Source organism: Mus caroli, unplaced genomic scaffold (genome assembly GCF_978045245.1).
Source record: "Mus caroli unplaced genomic scaffold, Mus_caroli_1 scaffold_5, whole genome shotgun sequence".
Taxonomy (NCBI): Eukaryota; Metazoa; Chordata; class Mammalia; order Rodentia; family Muridae; genus Mus; species Mus caroli.
In genome coordinates, this window is record NW_028227260.1 from 109262831 (window position 1) to 109278626 (window position 15796).

Here is a 15796-nt window from a genome sequence, read left to right on the forward strand (position 1 = left end):
ACTCCTCAAAATTCTTGCTTCCAGGACAACTTTAAAGAATGATGCTGATCTAGATTACCTTAGTTCGTCCAGTCTTACAGAGTGATCCAGTCAGGACTTCATTTAAGACTGAACATTCTTAGCATACAGAGACTACACAACAAATGCCATAGATAGCTTTCTTAAGACTTCACTATTTTGCCAATCTTCTTGGGCCCCTCAAAAAGAATATTATGCTCTGAATCAGCAGAAAGCATTTTTAAAAGAGTGATGTTCCATTCACTTAAGGTAGGTGGGTAGATTTTGATTTTTCTATTAGGTGATGGATGCTTGTTATTATAAAGGGGTTGGTTATTAGTTATTCAATGGTCTTGATCAGGAACAAAATGATATAGGACTCAGGTATTTCTCTCATTTTCTTTTCTCTTTCTTTCTTATGTAGAGGTAGAGGTATTGGGAAGAAAAAAAGGGGATGATATAGTATTTATATAGGAATAATAAGAAGGGGTAGATTATCGAATCTACTCTTAAGCCAAAGAACATTTTATAGCCAATAATCTTAATTTTTATAGATCTTTTTATATCAATAAATATTAAGGTTATATTTTGTTACATTGGTGTAGATCTTTGTATATTGATGCAAAATCAAGGTTATTTTTGTTGCAACATACTATGCATGCATGTTTTCTACTCTCATTTGAGGTATTTATTGTACCTAGATGATTCATGTTAGTGATATGTGAAGTTCTAGTCCCTTTTAAGCTACTATTACAAGCAATTTAGGATAATTAAGTAATATGAATCAATAGTCAATCAAACTCATAATCATGTTAGATACTAGACTGTTTAATCACAAAATATGCTTCCTAGGTTAAACAGATAGTAAATGGGTAAAAACAACAAAGTTTGTCTATTCAGACATACTATAGATAGATATATAGTCTTCAAAAATTTTTAAAATCCACAGAATATTGCATTCTAATATGTATTTATTAATTTAAGCCTTTTGGACTACAAGACATGTCTGTTCCGGGCAGCAGCCCCCTTTCTACTTCAAAGAAGATGATGAGCATCAGAAAACATCCTTGTGAAGTTTGTTTCAATGTGGCAATTAGCCAGTGGACAGGTGGGGTGGTGAAACTGCCCTTGCTTCAACTACAAATAGAATGCTGTCCAAAATGGACGAAAATGGATACAGGGAAGTCAACTGCTGAACTTTGCAAGGACAAAGTAGGCTAGCTCTTCATAGTGCCTGCTCCACAAAAAATTCTATCAGGTACACTGGGCCAGAAGGGTGAAGATGGATGCTTCAATGTTTAAGAGACAATTTTTCGGGGGAACTGGACAGGTAGCCAGATCTTCTGTTACTTCTATAGTTTTGTAATCTGCTTGTCTGCATTTTCTGCATACTCAAGTAAAATTTATTCCTTCTTAGATCTCTAATGCGATTGAAAAGATTAAATTCTTTAGAATGTAAAAAGATGCTTTTACGGATATTATCCCAGAAACTTAGAATACCCAAGATACTATTTTCAAAACACGTGAAAATCAAGAAAAAGGAAGACCAAAGTGTGGATACCTTATTCCTCCTTAGAATAGGGAACAAAATACCTATGGAAGGAGTTACAGAGACAAAGTTTGGAGCTGAGACGGAAGGATGAACCATCCAGAGACTGCCCCACTCGGGGATCCAACCCATAATCAGCCACCAAATGCAGACACTATTGCATATGCCAGCAAGATTTTGCTGACAGGACCCTGATATAGCTGTCTCTTGTGAGGCTACCCCAGTGCCTGGCAAATACAGAAGTGGATGCTCACAATCATCTATTGGATGGAACACAGAACCCTCAATGGAGGAGCTAGAGAAAGTACTCAAGAAGCTGAAGGGGTCTGCAACCCTATAGGAGGAACAGTAATATGAACTAACCAGTACACCCAGAGCTCATGTCTCTAGCTGCATATGTAGCAGAAGATGGCCTAGTTGGCCATCATTGGGAAGAGAGGCCCCTTGGTCTTGCAGACTTGATATGCCCCAGTACAGGGGAATGCCAGGGCCAGGAAGCAGGAGTGGGTGGGTTGGGGAGCAGGGCGGGGGGTGGGGCATAGGGGACTTCTGAGATAACATTTGAAATGTAAATGAAGAAAATATCTAATAAAATTGTTTTAAAAAGATGTTTTTAGATCTAAGAAGATGTTTTTACGTTAATAATACTAGTTACAGTAAAAAATTGATTTAAGCATGAGATTTTGAACTCAGCAAGACAGGATAGATAATTGAATACTTTATCCAAAGTTACCAAATACAGATAGGCTGGACTTTGTGAATATAAATTTTATCTAATAGTTTTCAGAATTGTTTCAGAATTGTCCTTACTGTATTTCAGTTATTATTGTAAGAGAAATAGCCTTTTTATCTAGACAAAAAGGGGAGTCTGGGGGGTTAGTCTGGTACTGCTATGTATTCCAGTGCTAAATTCTGAACCCTCAAATCTGGTTGTCCCAAGATGAACGAATTCTCACATACACTGGACTTTGTTGTATAAACCTTGCTTACCAATTTCAATCTATTGGTTAATAGAATACTAGAGCCTGTGACTGGGCATTAGAGAAAGGCGGGACCTGAAAATCAAGTGAGGAGTCTCAAGAGAGAGACTGCACAGAGAAGGAGGAGACAGAGGCTGCCATGAAGCCGGATGGATCATGAGCACATGGCCAGGATAAGTTGACCTTGCGGACAGGCTGACAGAATGGAAACAGCACAGATGAGACTTAAACAAGTAACATGGAGCCTGTGGATTAGATGTAAGCTACAATAACTCAGAAACTGCCCTAGATAGGCTTACAGCTTGTCAAATAAAATACCAGGTTTCTGTGTCATTTATCCAGGCTAACTAGAATATGTAATTCTTTTATAACATTGCAATTTTCAGGAACTACTGTAGTAAAGTTACTGGTCTATGTGGAGGCATAGCTGTTATTGATTGTGTTTTTATGATGATGTCTAGGCATTGGGGTTTGGAATGATTTGAATTTTGTTATGGTATCTGGTCTTGTTTTTGTGTTTGTGGGTATGTTTTGTGCCTTGGTGTCTGTGGCCCTCTCTGGTTCTTAAAAGGGACTGATAGCTGTCAGTTGCCTGGTAAGAGAATGTTTCTGAGGTCCTGCCAGGTGTGACCACTGGGGGGGTTCAGGGTAGATGTGTTTTCTAGGTATTGGGGTCTGACAATTAGGGATGGGGATAGGCTAGAAGTGACAGGACCAGGGACATCCACAAAAGGGAGGAAAGCAAGATGTTCCACCAGGATCTGCTTAGTTCTCTGGGAGTTGGGGGCAGAAAGGGAAAGGAGGCCACAACAACTAGTCTCAACAGCTGGGGACGAGAACTGGGGATTAGATTTGGAGGAGGAACAGAAGAGTGGAGGTCTGAAGATTACTTACCTGCTTCCCTGGCTGGTGTGACTGGCAGTTTTCCAGGGAATGAATTATTGGGTTTTTAAATTCCATCTTCGTTTCTGTCCAAGTCCTCTTCAGTTTTTCTATTTCTTTATTGAATCCTACCTTCATGTCCTGAATTGTCTTTATCTTTTCCATTGGCCTTCAGTTTGTGGTTTTCTTTTTGAACATTACTTAGGTGTTTATTCTCCCTAAGTTCTTTCTGCTCAATTTCATTGAGCTCTCTCTCTCTCTCTCTCTTTCTCTCTCTCTCTCTCTCTCTCTCTCTCTCTCTCTCTCTCTCTCTCTCTGTGTGTGTGTGTGTGTGTATGTGTGTTCTTCAAATCCTGTAATGAAGTTATGAAGTTATTATTGTTTTTTCAAGCTCTGTGCTCTGTGGTTTATGTAAGTAACTTTTAAAAATGAGTATAAATTATATTTGGAACTGACAAAACTACTCCCAAGACAAGGCCCTGGGTGCTGTACTTACTTGTCTCTGTCATGGAAAGTTCACATAAACTATACAGAAGAAATGAGAAATGGTTGATCTTCAACACTAGCACAGGTAATGCCTTAGCTTTTTTTCCAATATCTAAATTGCACATTATATGATGTTATTTGCTGCTGCCTAACTTTTACATTTAAATTTTCTTAACAAGGGGAAGTCCTAGCTCAATTTTTCTGGAACCAAATATATTAATTGTATCAACACTTACTGTCTGAGATAGTGACTCCTGTAAGAGAGATGACTAAAGAAATCACTAAGTACAATTCAAAATTTTTCAGTTTCAATTTTGAAAGCATATAATTAGCCAATTGTCCAACAAACCAACCCTGAAAAGCAGAATTTAATGTTTTTCTCTCTTTAGAGATTATGCTTTAAAAAAGTATCCTTGTTTAAACACCTGATTTTAGAGAGTGGCAGGTGATTCCCTCACAATTTAGGTGCATGTGTTAACCCCCCTAAAAAGTGTCATTATTAACAGCAGCAACAAAACAGTACTCTGGACAACAGGAGATAAAAAGCTTATAAGTCTTCATGATATGTGGCTAGAAAGAGTGGATAACCTATAACTTAACCTAGTAGTTCTTATATTTAATGGTGTCTATAAATTATTACAGTCTATCGTATATAGACTAGATAAAAATTATTTCAAAGTTGCACTGTATATGTGTAGGGGTGTATATTTTGAGGTGGTAAGACTTTGATAAATTACATGATTATATAGAGATGAAATTAATATAGTATTGGAATCTTCCAGTCAAAATGACCAACCAGGAGGGGGAAGTATTAGGACACATCTATAATCTCAGATCTGGATGAGGTAACTCTCACTGGCAAACATTTCTATAGGAGTAATACATTTTGGAAAGATACTGGTTTAATATCTCTCTCTCTCTCTCTCTCTCTCTCTCTCTCTCTCTCTCTCTCTCTCTCTCTCTCTCTCTCTGTGTGTGTGTGTGTGTGTGTGTGTCACACAGACACACACACATTTTTGTGAGGTATCTGGAGAACAAAGGAGGTTGGTGCAGAAGATAGCATATTCAAGTGGATCAGGCATAGATGTTGAAATGGCTTGTGAGGAATGAAGTCTGGTGGACTGAGGAAACTGGGCTAGCATTGTAGATATGTGTCATGATCCAAGACTGGAGTGTGGGGATATATTTCACTGGGTAGAAATATTGGCTATTGTGTGGGAGGATCCTACGGGTTGGGATGTAGGCAATATAAGTCCTGGTGGAAGTCTACAGGTTGGTTGTTGAGCAGGCAAGAGTGGCCAGACAAAGGCTGGACATTGAATGTTGGACCTAAACTAAGTATCATGGCTTGAGAAGGCTCCATGTATGGATAGGGTTGGGGATCTTCACCAGGGTAGAACTTGGAGGAAACTATGGGTCAGGAAAGACATTGGATATAGCATGTGTGAAAACTCTGTTTCTTCAAAAGTCTTTAAAGTCTTTTTTATTCTCTTATATATATTTTAATTGCATTTTATACAATGGTCTCGTTATTATTTTTTTATCTAAAACATGATTATATCATTTTAATCTTCTCTTTTCTTCCTACAAACCCTCCCATATCCCTTCCCTCCAATCACTTCCACAGCCCCCAATTCCTCTCAAGTTTATGTTCTTTCTGGATGGTCACACACATAGACATATACTCACACATACACATGTATCAATATATAAATACTCTGTTGAGTTCATACAGTGTAACATGTGGTATGATTTCAAGGGTTACCACTTTGTACTTGACCACCAATTAGGGGCTCTGGGAGAGGCTAAAATCCCTCTCTCAGCAGTTTTTCATTGCTTGTTTTTTGTTTTTGTTTTTTTCCAAGAGTGGGACCCTGAGAGAGTTTCCTCTTCCACATTAGCATGACTGTTGATATGATTATTGTTCAGCCATACTGTTGAAGTATCATGTGTGTAGCCTCCCTGTCATTTCTAAGAGACAAATTCTCATAGCAGACTTCTTGATCCTTTGATGCTTCTAATCTCCCAGTCCTTTCATTTATGCTGTTTCAGGAGCCTTAGATATACGAGTTGTGTTGAACATGTATCTTTTGAGAGTTGGTCCCTCCACAATCCATTTACCTCTGCCTTATGTCCAGCTGTAGTTTTCTGTAGTAGTCTGTATGTGGTATAGAGAGTAGAGAGCAACACTCAACTTTAGGTGTAAGGATGAGATTTAGAATGCAGTTGGGAATTATTCCAGTTTGGCAAGATGTTGGTTGTAGGTTCTTTTCATGGCATCACTATCCCAGGCAGTTGGCTAAGTGTCTAATACCATATTGATTTCCTTCTTAATGAGTAGGCCTCATGCCCAACTAGACACTTGTTGGTTACCCCCAAGATATGACTGCCACTGTAGTAGTGTCTTTAGATGTATCTTGCCTTGCTGGCCATTGTTACAGGTCATAGGTATCACAGATGGATAGGATGCTTCCTTCCCTTGTCAGCGTATCTAATATTTTCTTGTACAATAAAAGCTACCTGGAGGAAGGAAGTTTTCATGTTAGATCTAGTTCAAATGATCTGAGTCCCGTGTCCTAAGTGTGTGATTTCTTCAGTAATAAGGACTTTGCCTCAATCTCTGAGAGGTGACAAAGAGCAACAACAGTGGCCTATCTTTTTCTGAGAGTCATTTGAATTACCCTGATCACCCACTCGAATGGAGGTTTCTCATGCCTGATACTAAAGTTTTTGTTCCATAATCCATGGCTATTGTGGAGAGCATTGTCAGCCAATGGCATTTTTGGTGTATGTGTGTGTGTGTGAGTGTGTGTGTGTGTGTGTGTGTGTGTGTGAGAGAGAGAGAGAGAGAGAGAGAGAGAGAGAGAGAGAGAGAGAGAGAGTAATACAATTAATTTGTTGGGGCTTTGTCAAACATTCTTGTTATTTGTTCTGCCTTCCTCCCTAATTTGTGGGTTATTTTTATGTTTTTAAAAGATGACATGAAGGTGTGGAGCTGAGGGGTAAATATATAAAGAAGAGCAGGAGGAATGGGGTGAATAACATGTAAATATATTGCATGAAATTCTCAAGGAATTGATAAAAAAATATTACATTAAAATTTTAAGCTGGGTATGGTTGTGCCCAGTTTTAATTCTTGCATGTGGGACACAGAAGCAGGCAGATTCTTGTCAGTTTGAGGACAGCCTGATTGACATAAGTGAATTCCAGACCAGCCAGGGCTACATACTGATACATTGTCCGAAAAAAAATTAATTAAAAGAGAATAATGGCTTCATCAGTCTAAGAAGACTCAATTCTAGAAACCATTGTTTGAGAGTTTTGGATACAGAGAGGGTATATTTTAATCCAGTTCATCTCTAACTGCATCCATTTTGAGGACTCTCACCACCTCTCCCACTTACCACTTTTCCTTCCCAACTTCATGAACTCTGTTTTAAAAAGATTTATTTCTTTTTCTTTTATGTGTATGAGTGTTTTGTGTGTATGTCTGACTGGGAACTGTGTGCATGAAGTGCCTGCAGAGGCCAGAAAAGGCTATTGGATCCTCTGGGACTAGAATTAGCTACCATGTAGGTGCTGGAACTGAATCTCCATCTTTTGCATGAGCAACAAGTGTTAGAGCTGAGCCATCTTCCAACATATTCATTTACCCTTTTATTTTTTCTTTTAAAACCCATTGAATCCAACTAGTGCTACCAATATGTACATAGTTTTCGGGCCATCTTCTGACATATGGGCACTTCCAGGGGCCATATTACATGAAGCTTGACTCTGTTTCTTAGCAGCCACCAATTTCTAATTGTTCTTCAGCTATGGGTATGTGAACTTTGTGAACCCCTCTCCCACGCACTGCTGCTCTAATCAATTCTGGAACTTTTACTGGAATAATTGGTAGAGAGGTTTCTTCCCACTAAATATATACTTATTAAATTATCAGGGCCATGCTCATCTTAGTAGAAGAACCAGCTGTGCTATTAAAGTTTGGGTTTTCTCACTTACAATCAAAAATCCTAAAAATATGTTTTGAGATAGAAAGCCCTTACTTCTTCCTCATCAACCATTAATTCTCTAAAAGCAACTTCTTTGTAAGGTTACCCTAAGCGCAGGGGCAGGGCATGGCCTGAAGGACTTAAGCTGCTTTGACACTGGTTTGCTGTCTTTACTCATCCTCTTCCTCCTTCATTGAATTCTTCCAGTAAAACTTCTGCTTTACTCCTGTGTGAATTCCCTTAACCTGGTGCTTCTATCACTAGCATTGCCAATTCTGTTGCTGATCCAGGCTTCTGGAATGAAGGGACACTATTTCCTTTGTAAATTTCATTTTCCCAGATGACAATCTCTTTGTCTATCCAGGGCACTTCCTTTGATTAAATTACTTTGGACTAAATATCATATGGCTTTTAAAAGACTAGAGTCCATGATTTATTATACTTGGCACTTTGTAATTTCACACACAGACACACTGTGTGTGTGTGTGTGTGTGTGTGTGTGTGTGTGTGAGCAAATGAGTAAAAGTTATTTAGATAGCTTCATATAGTATTTAAAGAGCTATAGGAAAATGCTACTATTTCCTGTGTTTAATTATGATGAATAATATCTTTCATTGTCTTCTCGGTATGTCCTTTTTCTGTGTCATGCCATATACTAGTGCTATAGTCACCGAAAAAGGAAGAGTAAAAGCAGTGAACCAAAAGAACAGTCCCAGATGCACATGGATGAAATAGCTTGCTGAGTGACTTGGACATGGTACTTCATTTTTCTTTCTTTAGCCCACATAGGTGCCACCTCTTTCATTTCCTGTCTTTATCACATGGCTTTATAAAGAACAAATGAATTCATGCTCGGAAAGTAAATCACAAATCTCTCCCAGAACAAATAGGAAATGGTAGTGACCTGTGGTTGTTCTTAGGACTGTCAGACTGATGCAAGCTTCTTGTTGCTGTCACCGTGCTTAGGGGGTGAACTCATTCCTCAAAAAAAAATAAAAAAATAAAAAAATAAATCAAGAAGCAAGTTGGAACTCATTCCACAAGAAACTCCTCAAGAATAAAGCTCACAGAAAGCCCAGATACCAGACACAGGCAACAAGAAAAGCAACAAAGAATGGAGCACGGTGACTCCCCTGCTTGCTTGTTTACTTGGCCTAAAGATTATAGTCCTGCTGAACAAGAACTGAATATCTACCAGATGCCAAACTAATCTCATTATCTTTATTCTCTTTCTAAGTATATTTCTCCTAGCGTCTATCTCTGCAGTTAAGCTACTGTGACCAGAATCCTACTAATCAGCCCTGACTTCTTCACTTGTCATATTTAGTCTATCACCTTGATATAGTTTGCATATGAAATCGTTCCCCTACTGGCTTATGTGATGAATTCTTGGTGTTATTTCAGGTGGCCACAGAGGCTTCATGAGTAACTAGTGTACTAGGTGATAGGTATTTTGGACTATCACAGTCCCTTTTCTTGCCTCTGTCTCACTGCTTTAGTGTGAACCACTCCCCTCTGTCACATGGTCCTGATACCTTGATCTTTCCAGGCAAGTGTGTCTATGCAAGCATTGACTGAAGTCTCTGATACTGGGAATGAAGACATAACGTTTTTGTCTCATAAGTTGTTCCTATTGAGTATTTGTTCACAGAGGTGATAAAAGTATTGATAAATACATCAGCTTTTGCAGACTACTATTGTTCTTTTTTACTGATTTGTGTGTGTGTGTGTGTGTGTGTGTGTGTGTGTGTGTGTGTGTGTGTGTGTGTGCATGTGAGTGCAGGTACCCATAGAAGCCAGAAGAAAATACAGATTTCCTGGAGCTAGATACATTGTGAGCTGCCCAATGTGAGTACTGGGAAGCAAACTCCAGTCTTTTGAAAGAGTAGCAAGCACTCTTGGCTGCTAAACCATCACTTCAACACTTCAAATGCCCTGTTAAGTTTGATTCAATTTTCTGTAATAGGTGGCCAGTTAGGACCTTACTTCTGCTCCTATATCTACCAGTGCAGTTCCATAATATTGCCAGCAATATGTTTCAAAGTGCAAATCTTAACATTCACACCTCCAGCTTAGAACAGTTAAATGACTTGCAATTGCTTCAGGGGATAATGTTCTAATTCCTTAATGTGACCCATAAGGCCATGTGTAGTCTGTTCCCTCTCTGTCCTTATAACATAATGTCAGGCCGTGTTCTTCTCAGCTCTGTGTATTGTAATCACATTAACTTCTTTTCCATATCTTTTCCCATTTCAGAGCCTTATGTTTACTTGAGAGACATCTCCAAACCCTCATTCCTCTGTGATCAAATTCCTGTAATTTCTATCCTCTTACTAGGTGACTAAAGCATACAACTTCTATTCCCTCTGCTACTGTAGCTCTGAAGCTAAGGGAGAGTACCATGGAATCCATTGAACCCAAAGAATAGATTCTTTGCCTTGGGTCTTCTACTTCTATCCCAATTCAGGCCATTACTATCTTTCTTATACAGCTGCCATTTAGCAAGAATACTGTGCCCACTAGAGCCAGCGCTTTCATCCCACTACCATACTTATGCTTATGCTGTTCATCCCACTCAGAATGCCCTTTTCTGGTATGGCATCCCATTTTCACTCATTTCTGAAGACATGCCTTACCCGATAACCTTTGATTTTACTCAAATGTTATTTGTTTCATTCTGATCTCCACTTACAGTTTATCAATACTTACTTCTGTTTTCTCAGTACTTTGGATTCCATAGCTTAGCTATGGATGGATATGCTATCTCCACAACCAGCTTGTATTAGGACAGTGTTTATAAAACGCTATCATTATAACCATATGGTGCTCTATAAGGTGTTTGCTACATCAAAGTCACTATTTGTGGGATGAATATTTTCTCCAAAATTTATCCCGAATCTTAGTTTCATCACACTCTTAGGTACTAGAGGGTAGAATTTCAACACAGGAGATATATGTGTGCACACATGCACATGTGTGCATGTGTTCATATGGGATGGAATGAATACAAAGAACAACATGTGCAGGAACTCAGTGGCTTCTTTTTTTGATTATTGAAATTGCTAGTTTACCATGTGGTTTTGGGAGGTCACTTGCAACCTCTAAGACTCAGTTTCCCTACCTTAGAGTCTAAAGCCACTTCCAGTCCATCAAATATTAATCACTTGGTAAGTTCATGATATTGAGAGAAATGATACCGGATCCCACATCAGTCAAGGCTACTCCTATAATTATTTTGTCAGGGTGCTAACTGACATTTGTTTGTACCCACACCACCAATTTTGTCATCTTAGGTTCCCTAACTGTTGTAGCTCATAGCCAATGATTGTTCATAAAATGTTACAGGGAATGTAGACTCTGGAAAATCATTGAGAGTAGGTACAATATGGTTTCTCTTCTTAAAAGCCACAACAAGGTAGGTAGAGGAATGTGTCAGTGGTCAGTGATTAAGAACAGGTACTGCAGAAAATATGGTACATTTACACAATGGAGTACTACCCAGCTATTAAAAAGAATGAATTTATGAAATTCCTAGCCAAATGGATGGACCTGGAGGGCATCATCTTGACTGAGGTAACACAATCACAAAGGAACTCACACAATATGTATTCACTGATAAGTGGATATTAGCCCAAAACTTAGGATACCCAAGATATAAGATACAATTTGCTAAACGCATGAAACTCAAGAAGAATGAAGACCAAAGTGTGGACACTGTGTCCCTTCTTAGAATTGGGAACAAAACACCCATGGAAGGAGTTACAGAGACAAAGTTTGGAGCTGTGATGAAAGGATGGACCATCTAGAGACTGCCATATCCAGGGATCCATCCCATAATTAGCTTCCAAACGCTGACACCATTGTATACACTAGCAAGATTTTGCTGAAAGGACCCAGATATAGCTCTCTCTTGTGAAACTATACCGGGGCCAAACAAACACAGAAGTGGATGCTCACTGTCAGCTATTGGATGGATCACAGGGCTCCCAATGGAGAAGCTAGAGAAAGTACCCAAGGAGCTAAAGGGATCTGCAACCCTATAGTTGGAACAACATGATGAACTAACCAGTACCCCAGAGCTCTTTTCTCTAGCTGCATATGTATCGAAAGATGGCCTAGTCGGCCATCACTGGAAAGAGAGGCCCATTGGACTTGCAAACTTTATATGCCCCAATACAGGGGAATGCCAGGGCCAAAAGAATGGGAATGGGTGGGTAGGGAAGTGGGGGGGGTATGGGGGACTTTTGGGATAACATTGGAAATGTAATTGAGGAAAATACATAATAATAAAAAAAAAAGAACAGGTCCTGAAGAGACCCTACTTAAGTTCCTAGCATTCATGTCTGAGGCCTCACAACTGCCTGTAACTGTAGCTCTAGGAGATCCAATGCACTCTTTTAGCCTCTGAGGACACTGAATGCAGACATACAAACTACGTTCTCACATGCATACACATACTTATAAATAGAAATGAGTCTTGGAGCAAGAAAGATGCCAAAATAGTTAAGCGTACTTTTTGCTCTCCTATAGGACCTATGTATAATTCCCCAAACCGAAATCACAGTTCACAACTGTCTGTGACTCTATTTTCTGAGGATCTGACACCCTCTTCTAGCCTTTGCAGGCACACATAAAACAAACAAACAAAATATGTAATTTTTTAAATAAACAAAGAAATAAATCTATTAAGGAAAATTTCAAGTGCATGCAAAATTAAAGAGCAAAGTACAAAACACTTGTGTTTATTATTGGGAAACAGCAGTCATTGACTCAAGGAGCACTTCTGTTTCATGTGTACATTTATCTATTCCCTTCAATCTCAGCAATCATATCATTTCACCTATAACTACTGGATCTGTGTCTTTAAATGGTAAAATAATTTTAACACGGTAGTTTTATCACATCTGAAAATTAATAGTTCCTTCACTATTAAATAAACAGCAACAGTAAAATTATCCCTTTTATTTCATATATATGTTCTTGCATTTGGTGTGGTTGATTCATGATCCAAACAGGATCCACACAATGTAGGTATCTGATCCATTTCCCAAGTGTTTTATAATTAAGGATTTCTCCATTTCTATTCTGCTTCCTTGGCATTTATTTGTTTAAAACACTGGACAGGTTAACTTACTCAGTTAAGCCCAAAAGGATCATCAGATTTCTATGAGGCAAATGGGATTGAACAAGTGAGCAAGGAAACACAGCCCCATCCTCCGAGCACAGTGCTAATGGGATCTGCTTACCAGCTCTCCACTCATGGTCCATCCCTGAAGGAGTCTCTTTGCATTGATCCCTCAGTCTCCTGGTCTGCAAAGTGGAACTGCTAGTAGCTGCCTTCTGCTCCAATTCCCAGGGAGGCTGTGACAAAGGCTGGGATTTTAAAAAAATAAGCCTAAACCAGCTTTCAGCAATTGATGCTATAAATAACAGAGGAGGGATTCTATTATTAAATGTCCTTTGTTCCTAGAAGCTTCAGACAGAATGAGAAGGTTGAGAAGTAAGAGCCCGTTTTGCTTTGTTCTTGTGATACTGCTTCCATGAAGGTGGTAACAAACAGGCAGGGCCAAGAGGCATGCTCTGGGCTGGGGAGTACTGGAATCTGGGATCCCTTTAAACAAGCCAGCCCAGCTCTGGCCAGAGCAGGCTTGTAATATATCCTATTCCAGCCTGGCAAAAAATAGAATAGCCAGGAGACCGAGAGCACTGAGACAACTGTTCCTGTTTTGAAAGCTGCGGAAGGATGTGGCTGCAGGTGGGGTTGAATGACTGTCTCTCGCAGTAAAGCCCAACCAGGAAACTGTAGGCCCCATGGTAGGCAACTGAGATTTGGACCAGACTCTTCACAAGTTCCTGTGGCCCTAGTGCCTGGTGAAGACACTGGTAAAAATGGAAACCATTTTGCCTGGAGATGTTATTCCTGTTTGCGATTCAATTAATTTTCACTTTAAATAGATGAGAGAAGCTCTGACAAGTGGCCAGGAATTGCTACAGAGGAGCTAATAGCCAGTAGGTCAAATTTCAGGCTTCCCGGGTTTGGAGAGAAATTCTCCATGAAGCCAGCAGCCTTTCCCAGTTGCTTTGGATTGTGTTAGGAACCAGGAAAGAAAGAAAAAAGAGGGGTGGAGAATTGCCTTTTGGGTCGTTTTTCACCTATTCAGCACTCCTGCAGCGGCTCTCCAGGAGGCCCCACAGCAGGGCCCCTCACAGCAGGGCTCCCCACAGCAGGGCCTCCTGTACTATGTCTTTTCTCTCTATTAACTTCCCTCATCACCCGCACACATTCACACTTTCCAAATGGTGGCGCCAGTTGAGGCAAAGTGTTTCTGTTCTGGACTATGCTGGGCATGCCCACAGGGTGTGTGCCCTGGGAATTACAAAAACAACAGCACCCAGGAGTTTGCAAAATGAGCAAATCACTAGGAATTGAAAAAATAAATTTAAAAGTAATGAGGACCTAGACGTTCCCATATGTGAAGTGGGAAGTTTGAAAGTTTCAGCCTTTTCTGAGCTTTCTGTGTACCCAAAAGAGTTTATTTTGGAAATGGAATAAGTACGATTTTTTTTCCCTCATCAACTCAAAAGTGGTTGAACTGATTTAGCTCAAACTATAAAAAGATAAAAACCAAATGTGCCCTGGGACAAGATTTCGCCGGGGAACTGAATGGAAGCAACTTGAGGGGCAAGATCATGAAAGCTTAAAGCCTTGAGATCATATCCTCTCGCTGGTCCGCTAGCTGCGCGTGAGAACGTTGAGGCTGAATTTGGGGAATGGGGTTGTCAGTTAAGCAGGCCACAAATTCAAAATGATGCACTTGATTTATGAAAAGATTACTGGAAGTCTTTATAAATCCGATATTAGTTTTCTAAACATTTTCATTTTCTTTTATTACAGGTTATCTACTCTCTTTTAAAAAATAGATTTATTTTGGGGGAGAGGGTGCTGCGCAAGCATGTGCCCCTAAGGCCAGAGGAACTGGATATCTGTGGAACTGGAAATGCAGGTGGTTTGCAAGGCACCTGACATGGATGTTGGGAATAGAAGTTTGGTCCTCTGCAAGAGCAGAATATGCTGTTAACGTTTGAGCCATCTCTCCAGCCCTGATCTTTTATATATAAAGCTATCGTTACATTTGTGTAACTGATGACTTTAACCTTGTAAATGATCCATTAGAGAGAGAAGTGGTCGCAAGTTATGAAGAACACATACTTTGGAGTCAGCCATAAATCCATGCACGAGCTCGTCTCTCGTATTAAGTACTCAGACTGACGTAGAGCTTCAGCCAAGCTCTAGCTCTTTTCCCCTGAAAAAGAGAGATGAATCTACCACTGTAAACGTAGTTCAAGAGAACTAAGAAAGAAACAGAGTAAGTAGTGTTTCTAACTAACTCCCCGAACTACAGGTTATAGTAGTCATTGTAGAATTGATAAAATTGAAGTGATCTGGGATTTATGTTCTTTTCTACCAAATGCTCCAGATCAATATTTTTAAGTGAATTAGTACTGTGAGAAACAGGAAGAAATCCATTGTATGCGGTGCACACACATAGAAGAAACAGGAGTTTTCGAGATGTCACCCTTATTGCAAGGAATGCATTATTTTCTATTCTTGATTCTGATTTATTGGATTCTGTTCTAACCATTTTCTTTCTTTTCATTTTTAAGTGTGGATGGCAGCCTCCTGAATAGATTGCATTACTGTTTGATGGGTCACAGCCCACACTTTGTAAACCACTTACCTAGATGAATCTGAGAAGGCAATTAGCATTCTCAAGAGCCCAGAGAGCTGTCTACTTCTGAATTAACACCTGTGGCCAAAGTCTGAAGCCAAAAAAACAAAAAACAAAAAACAAAAAACAAAAAACAAAAAACAAAAACCTTCTCTGAATTTTCCTCTCCACTAAAATGAC